The sequence below is a fragment of the Chamaea fasciata genome, unplaced genomic scaffold, assembly GCF_029207755.1.
Source record: "Chamaea fasciata isolate MVZ Bird 193981 ecotype frontalis unplaced genomic scaffold, bChaFas1.0.hap1 SCAF_4, whole genome shotgun sequence".
NCBI classification, from domain to species: domain Eukaryota; kingdom Metazoa; phylum Chordata; class Aves; order Passeriformes; family Sylviidae; genus Chamaea; species Chamaea fasciata.
The window spans coordinates 156,402-164,747 of NW_027094089.1; the positions used below are offsets into that span (position 1 = coordinate 156,402).

The following is an 8,346-nucleotide window of genomic DNA, read 5'->3' on the forward strand; positions in this document are numbered from 1 at the left end:
GCCATTGAGCTCTGACCCCACCGTGTCTATGCCCACCCCGCAGTCAACATCCCAGCCCCAGCCCTACAGTGGGTATCCCTGACACGGGCAATATCCCAGCAGCACCAGCATTTCAGGAGCAATCTTACAGCAATCCCTTTTCAGCTCTCCACCCTCTCTCCCATTTCTGGGCTCAGTACCCAGCTACAACATCAGTATCACAGGCCTACAGTCATTTCAGCGCACCAATCTCACAGTCAGTTCGTCAGCCCTAAAGTTCCTATGTTACTCTAAAAGTGATTTGAGCTCGAGCCCTGGAGAGTCCCCTTCCCTGCCCCAGTGATTTCAGCTCTTGACCCACAGGCTTTATTTCACTGCCAGCTCTTGTTTCACTTTTGTCTCCACGTCTTCCCAGCACTGGCACATAATAACGTTGCTTTTGGTTCTCAGAGTATGGTTGTTGTTTTAGGTCTAACTCTGTGTTGTTTCAGCACAGCTCTTGTACCCACATTCCAGCCCCAACCTACTAATCCTTACTGCAGCAACAGCTCTACCATCCCTATCCCCCCCCTTACAGTGATTTCAGCTCCAGTCACGCAGTTCCCGTCCCGGCTCCATACTCCCTAGACCAGCCCCACAGGGGTTTCACCCCAAACCCTACCATCTTTGTGTCTCCTCCAGCTCTGCTGTCTCAGCTCCAGCTCCTCAGCGTTCCGCTGCTTGCCGCTAAAAGCCGCTACTGCTTCTCCCTGCAGCCCAGGACTGTTGATAAGGCCACAAGTCAGTTATTATCATCGCTTCAATGTCCTTAGGAGCTCTACCACCCATCCTCCTGGGTTCCCAGCCCTGGGAACACTTGGCACCTGAAGCCCAACATGTCTTCCCCCTCTCGCTGGGTCTCAGCCCAGCACTTGCCCCAAGGCCCCCCTCACCTCCCCCAGGCAGCACCGGGGGCTGGGAAGAGCCACTGGGCCCCTGCTCCCCCATCCCAAAAAGTGCCCTTGTGTTGGTTCTCGGGCCCTGGTGCCCTCCGAACCCCCACACCCTCAGCCTCTGCTTGGTACCACAGGGCAAGGGCTGGCAACCCCCCTGGCATCTCCTGCAGGCCCTGAGCTGCAGCTCCATCCCCTTCTCCCGTGGCATTTATCCACTCCAGCCCCAGCATTCCCATTGCTCCTCATTGTTTTGGGCCGGCCTCTAGTGCCAAGATCCTTATTCCACACCCTGGGGCTTTATGCCTCCACTGGCCTCGCAACCGGTGTTTCAGCCCTAGCCCTACAACCTTTACTGAAGTAACAACAACTATCTAGCAAAAGAAAACAAAAATAAACCAAAATAATGTAATAAAGCGACGAAATTAATGAAACGGAGTAATAAAGAAAAAAATCATAATTATTTCGAATAAAACAAAATAAAACATTAAAACTGAAAAAAATGCAGCTTTATTTTTGATATCTTAAGCGTTACTTTGTATCCAGAAACCACGGAAGCACTTCTCCCCTGGTAGCCCCAGCCGGTCTCCCCGCGCCGCACCAAGCCCCGCACCAGCCTCCGGCCGTCCGAGTCACGCAGGGCGCGGCGGAAAGAACCGGGCACGGCCGGCAGCGCTGCCCCAGGACACCGCCAGTCCCCACACGCTAGCACAGACAGACGCGGGAGTCGCGTGCGGGCTCACCGGCGCTCCCCTGACCGGAAGCCGCAAAGATCCCGTCCTGGCGCAGCCGCGCTCCTCCGGCGGCGCTCCTCCGACCGCCCAGTCCCACCCGTCGCTCTCCGCGCCGCCGCCGAACTAGCGCCGAGACCCCTCAGGGCACGCTATTTATCCCCCAGGGCCGGGCCACCCCAGCCAATCACAACCTGAGGCAGCGGCGGCCGGGCCAGCCCAACCTATCACAGCGCAGTGTCGGCCCGCCAATCCCGGCCCGCCCGTTCCCGCCCCCCTCGGCTCCGCGACTCCCCGCTGTCCCCTCACGCCCCGCTCCCGCCATTCCGCCCGCTCCCCGCCGTCTCCCCGTTTCCCTGGGAGAACTCCCGGCCGGGACCTCAACGGGGAGCTCCCGCCGCCCTTCCCGGGTCCCGGCAGCACCTGCCGAGGCTGCGGCAGCGGAGGCACGGCTCCGCTCGTTCCCAAAGCCGGGGCGGCGGGAGGGACGCCTCAGGCGAACGGGGGACCGGGACCGGGCTGAGGGGCCGGGCCGCGACTGAGCGGGCTGATCTGGGCGGGACCGCGCCCGGATTGAAAGGGCGGCTGTGATTGGACGGGGCGGAGAAAGGCGGGCCGGGATTGGCGGGGCTTGGCAGCTGAGGCTGCAGCCAATGGGAGCGCGAGCGCTCAGGCGGGCGGAGCCAGGGGCGCTCGGGGGTCCGCGGTCGCCCGGGGTCCCGCTCCCGAGACCCCCGTCCCCTTCTCCGACCCTCCCTGTGCCCCGGTCCCGGCTGAAAGGCCCCTGCAGAGCCCCCACCGGAGCGCCCGTCGGCACTCGGGGCAGGGAGGGGCGTAGCCGGCAGCCCGGCCGGGAGCGGTTCCGAGTCGCCAAGGCGGACTCTGCGGTAGCAGCGCGGGCCAGGGAGCGGCGGCGACGTGGGGGGGAGGGGGGTCGGCGGCGGGGAGCGGGGGCGCGTGCAGAGCCCGCTGCCGGCTGTGGGCGCCTCTTTCCCCGCAGCGGTTCCGCTTCTGCGGGGACTTGGGCCGCCCCGACTGGGTGCTGGCCGAGATCAGCGCTGGGAGGATCAGCACCCTGGCCAAGATACTCAAGTGCCCGCCCCCCGCCTGCTGCGGGCCCGCTGCTCACCGCAGGGGGGGTCAAGCGCTTCAACACTACAATGGCATAATCAGCAACATTATTTAATCTCGTGTTCTTCATGCAAGCCTCAGCGTTAAGAACACTACCGGCCTCTTCTAGTAGTAATAATATGCGTATATTATGCATATGTTATTAGTATTAATATTTAGGTAAGAATTGTTAGTGTTAACACTGATAGTGAGTGTGTTAGCTGGTGTTTACCGTGGTGCTCTGCTCTCCCACAGTATGACAAGATCCCGAAGCTGCCCTTAGATGCAAAGTTAGGTGAGCACTGCTGTCCTTACCACGATCCCCTGATGGAGCCATGCTCCAGGCATGGGCAGCAGTGTGTCTGGGGATGCCTTTCCAAGGTGACAGAGCTCACCCCCCCTCCCGTCTGCAGAGTCGGGGGATTTGAAGGCGACCATTGCTGTCCTCGGCTTCATCCTCTCCAGCGCGGCCAAGCACTGGGTAGATGGTGAGTCTCTGTCAGGTGACCTGCAGCAGCTGGGGCTGCCCAAAGGTTCCTCAGGCGTGCTGGGATGTTGCTGACAGTTCCCAGCCTTGCCTTCACATCCAGATGGAGGGCAGGCTGGCTGCTGTGCTGTCCTCTGTCACCTCCCTTCTGTCCATCAGTCCCTGGGGCCTCCCCAGGTGCTTTGGTGGAGTTTGGCAGCTTCAGGTCTGGTGTGAGCAGAGGGGTTCTTCTCTTGTCTCCCCTCAAGAGCAGAGCATGCCAGCGCCTTGTGCCATTCCTTTGAGGAGAAGCAGAGCCCCTTCCAGGACTGGCTCAGTGCCTGCAGCCTGAGGTGTGAGCGGGGTGTTGGGTCTTAACAGGAGTGTGGGGGTCAGTGTAAATCACCATGCTGGAGTGAACCGGGGTGCTGACACCATCCCACTCCCCACCGTACTGACCCAGCTGGGCTCAGTGTGCTGGCACGTGGATTACACCCTCAGCTCCAGCGACTTGCAGGAGGTCAATGAGCCCGTGGTGCACCTGACCTTCAGTGTGCGGGACAGAGTGTGAGAAAATGACAGCTGTCCCTGCAATGCTCTCGGCCAACAAGTTCCAGGTGCTGCTGGCAGGTGAGGCGCCCGGAGGGGTGGCAGCAGGGAGGATTCTGCAGGGGAAGGTGCTGTGGGAGGCACGCTGGGAAGGGGGATGCTGGAAGGGATGCTGCAATACCAGCAGCTCCCCCACATCTCCGTCCTCTCTCTGCAGTTCTGAAACAGCCCTGCCATTCCCTCCATCTGCCCCAGACCGCTCACCATTCATTTGCAGGCTTGGTTTGATAACCAGGATGCCATGGCAGGAACAAACAGAACTTTGAGATTACAGAAGATGGGATTAAACCTGTTTATGGGAAGAGGAGAGATTCAATCAACCCCCTACGAAAAAGATGCTGTAAAATGCATGAGCTGTTTGTATGATCTTTTAACCTAATTATTGTAGTAGAAACTATTAACCTTCCTGAAATGGTATACAAGCTTTTGGAAAACCTCAGTGAAATCAAATTCTGATCACTGAATCAGTCTTCCTGTGTCTCCTTCAATCGCCAGTAGCTGAAGGGCCAAGGAAGGGACGTGCTCGTGGGAGGAGGAAAGTGACTGCTGCTCCAGCCTTGCCTGAGGTGCCTCCAAGTGTCAGAAGAAGCTGCTGGACATCTGCTCGCAGGGCCAAAGGTGAGACTGGCAGTCCCTGTGGGGGCTGTGGGGAGCTCTCCCACAGCCCATGGGGCAGAGCCAGATATGCCCTCTGACTCCTCATTTCCCTCTTCCTTCTCCAGGTGCAGCCCCTGCCATGTGAGTGTCACCTGCTGCCACCTCCTGAGGGACATTTAAGGGGCCAAGAGGAGCTCAGGCAGGGCCTGGCCACAGACGGAGCTGCCCTGTACCTGTCCTCACGCTTCTTTGCTACTGTTGCACCCTGCCAGTGTGGGAGGGAGAAGCTGAGCCTGGTGGTGGGGCTTTTTATGGCCGGCCACAGGCATTTCAGGGGAAAAGGGTGAAAACCACATGCTGTGCTGGACTCTGACTCTTTCCTCTCCCTCTTCCCTTTCCGGCTGCGGATCCACTGCTTTTAGTTGACTAATAAAGTATTTTGTGTAGAAATCACCGTGCGTGCCTTTTCATGGGAAGGATAAATCCCTGTGCCCAGTCTCTTCCCCACAGGGGCTGAAGCAGACTTCCCCTCCACCTCATCCCCAAAAAATAAAGGTAAGCTCAGCCTCCCCAGTCCCAGGAGTGAGATACTGCTCAGAGGCAGACACTAAAAGAGCAACTACAACAAAGCCCCTGGGAGGAGGAAGGTCAGTGCAGTTACCTGGAAACAAGTTAAAAAAACAGGCTCCAGCTTGTTTTTACATAATCCTCTTGATTTTTTTGTGTTTCCTCTTCTGCAAGGGTGGTGCAAGGGACAGGCAGAGGGAGAAGGAAGGGAGTAGAGTGTGTTTCTACACTCACTGCTAGGCAAGATGAAGGCTGCAACACAGGAGTCACTGTGGAAGCTGCTGCTCCCCACACCTCTATGGCTGGAGCAGAACTTGTGCACACCAGCCTTTCTGCACCTTTGTCCACACTTAAAGAACTCAGAACTCGCTCAAGACCACCTACCCTGGCTGGGCAGTGGGCAGCTGTCCTCCTTCCCTGAGGAGCAGGGTTGTTCAAGCGCGTCTCTGCAACACTTGGGTGCAGGACATGGGGACACTGCTGTTCCCTGGAACTGCTGCCTTGCACAACGCTCGGGATGGGGAACAGCTCAGTCTGTGATTTGAGCTCACAGTGTTGGCCTGGGTGGCTGCAGGAGGACCAGGAGGTCAGAGAGCACACGAAGGCTGCAAAGGAAAGCCTCAGGCCCTGTGGCTCCAGCAGCAGGTGGCCCCACACAGCCAGATGCTCCAGGAGGTCACAGCTGGGGGACAAAGCGCAGGGCTGAAGGGACTGATCTCCATCGCCACATGCCCCAGCCCTTCTGCAGGGACTCACAGCATCGCCTCCGTAACGGGGAGGGAGGCCTGGAGCCGGGCGGTGACTGTGCTGCCATGGGCCTCGTACAGCCAAACCACCAGAGCCTCAGCCCTTTCCTCGGCCTTTGGGGCAGCTCAGACAGACGAGACAGGCATCATCTCTCCAACACCAGTTGCTGTGCTCAGCTGAGCCTGGCCACCACTCGGTGTGGGTGAAAGAGCAAGCCCTGCCCAACAACAGCACCTCAGCCCCCTGCCCTCCCCTCGTCCACCCCAGCACCTGCCTGACAGTCTCCAGCACGATGGCGCGTGAGCTGACAGAAAAGGCACTCCAGGATGGGCACTGGGCACAGCTGGCTGGACCACATGGAGGGGGCAATTCAAACTGTGGGCTTGCTGAATCACACCAGCCTCCTGAACGGAACCTGCAGCACAAGAACCTCCCTCCAGTCAGCCTCTGTACACTGATGGGCAGCACGACGGAGAGGGATTAAAAAAGAACAGGGACAGCAAACAGGACACAAGGATCCCATGGGAAACAGTGGCACGGGGAGCACCACAAAGCCACAGAGAATAAGCATGAACACGAGGCGTGGAGAAAGATGGAGAAAAAGAGAGAGTGCCAAACACATGGCAAGGACAGAGGGATACAGAGACAAAGAGGGAAACAAGGACCCAGAGAGGAAATGACCACAGCACACCAGTGGGGAAAGACAGGCAAGATGCTTCTCACTCCAGCCACTACACAAGTGCAGCTTCCCTGGAATTTCATGCTCAGCATCTCTTCCAAGCTCAACAGGTGAACAAACAGGTACCGCAAACACCTCCTTTCTTTGGACAAACCCATTGGGAGAACCTGGAATCCAAGGATGGATCTTAACATGGCAGTCCCACTTGCTACTCTCCACCTCTTCTCCAGCTTAGTCCTGGGCTGGAAAACAAAAAACAACAAACACTTAAAAACCAATCTAGAGGTGTCTTGAGGATGCCCAGGCCTGGGAGAAAGAGAGGTCCCACTACGACCCTCTTGGCCTTTTCCCACTCTGAGGACCTGTGGAAATGCCCATACAGTTCCTAGGTGGACAGCCTGGGATGTTTTCTGCACACCAAATGCCACAGCCCTAAGCACCAGAAACCGGAAGATGGTCGGGATTGCAATTCACAGCCTCAGTGAAACCTGTGTGGGACATCAGTGTGCAGAGGAATTAAAAGTCACCGTTTTTAATAGTTAAAATATCCATGGAAGTTACTGACTACTTAAAACAGTGTGCTTCATACAGCCTCCCATGCTTATGGATTTATCAAAAGAAGCAGCTTCAGGTTCCTTCCTTTTGGAGCCCAATTCCAAACAGGAAACTTCTCACATCTGCTCCTGAGAGAGACAAATGGAACTTCAGGAGCTCAGGAAAGCGACTCCCTCCCCTGAGTCACGTCTCACCTGTCCGAGCACCCACAGAGCTTTTATACTACCTCTCTCTCAGCTTTCCACGTTCATTTAAATGTAAGAAGCCTGCAAGCTCTGCCCCAGCCGCATCTTCCCTGCGCCCCAGCACTGCCCCACCCGCTCAGGTGCTGCTCCCTTCTGCTGCGCTGCCCCTCGCCACGGGGCCGAGGTGGGAGAAACCGCAGGTTTTGCTTCCCAGGAAAGGCTCCGCCGGGCGGCCCCAGCCGGCCCCGCTGCTCCTCCCCGGCTCCGTGCCCGCGTCGGGACCGCCTTCGCCCCACGCAGCCCCGGCCGCCCGCTGCCGGCCCGGCTCCGCTCGGGGCCGCCCCCCGCGGCTGCCACCGCCGTCCTCGGGGCTTCTCCCGGGACCGGCCGTTCTCCGCTCCGCTTCAACCGCGCTGCGGCAGCTCCCGCCCTCCTCCATTGTCAGCACAGCCCTCACGGCCGCCACTGCCGCAGCCGGGGCCCGCGCCCGGCGCTCCCGAGCCGCTGCCGGCGGCCCCGCGGGGTGTTACCGGTCAGTCTCCCTTTCTTTACCTGAGTCCCAGCCAGGTTTTCCGGGCAGCTTTCAAGAAATGTGGCTGTAACTGCAGATCAAAAATGAAGTAATTGTGATAGCATAACTGGGGTGAGGAATGACTTTCTGGGTGTGAACAGAAAGCAGCCGCTGCTGCTGGTCGGGCCGGCCGCCGCCCGGCTCCAGCAGCGACAGCGAGTGCTCCCGCTCCGGGCACAGCGGCCCCCGACATCGCCTTCGAACCGCCGGCCGAGGAAGCGACAGGGAGGGCGGGCACCGGTCCGGGATCACCCCGAACTGCCCTCGGCTGAGTCCGGCTGCTGGCCGAAAGTCGGCGATTTTCGTCAAGCCTCGGCTATTTTCGGCTGCACTCGGTTACAATAGGTTGCGAGCAGCGTGCCAGGACTTCCGCCCTTCCTCGCCGCCATACTGGTTGAGGCTGAAGCCACTTCCGGTCGAACCGTCATCTTCAGTGCGGGCACTCGCTGGGGTGCCCCCCCGCTGCTGGCACAGGCGCCTGGCTCAATGGACCGCCGGCAGCGGCGCGGTTGAGCCCCCATCCCGTGTCCGCACACCCGCAAACGCCGCGGAAAATCGCGCCCGGACGGCTCCGGGGTCCGGGTCGCGCGCGCAGGCAGCCGGCTGCCACGCGCCCGG

The 8,346-nt window shown here is 59.2% G+C and overlaps 2 long non-coding RNA genes across 4 annotated transcripts; one reads left to right on the forward strand and one right to left on the reverse strand.

The window, feature by feature from the left end:
• Positions 1-3,775: 3,775 nt before the first annotated feature.
• Positions 3,776-4,872, forward strand: LOC136287974 (uncharacterized). Of its 3 annotated transcripts, none has more exons than XR_010720444.1 (4): positions 3,776-3,848; positions 4,045-4,183; positions 4,323-4,445; positions 4,550-4,872. It is a non-coding gene; the product is annotated as an uncharacterized lncRNA (long non-coding RNA). The 3 variants fall into 3 exon arrangements; XR_010720443.1 differs by having other exon boundaries at positions 3,777-3,848; positions 3,985-4,183; XR_010720442.1 differs by lacking the exon at positions 3,776-3,848 and having other exon boundaries at positions 4,101-4,187.
• On the reverse strand, positions 4,030-8,086 carry LOC136287975 (uncharacterized). Its single transcript, XR_010720445.1, has 3 exons — positions 7,710-8,086; positions 6,013-6,659; positions 4,030-4,116 (listed from the first exon to the last, which is right to left on the reverse strand). It is a non-coding gene; the product is annotated as an uncharacterized lncRNA (long non-coding RNA).
• Between the last annotated feature and the right edge of the window lie 260 nt (positions 8,087-8,346).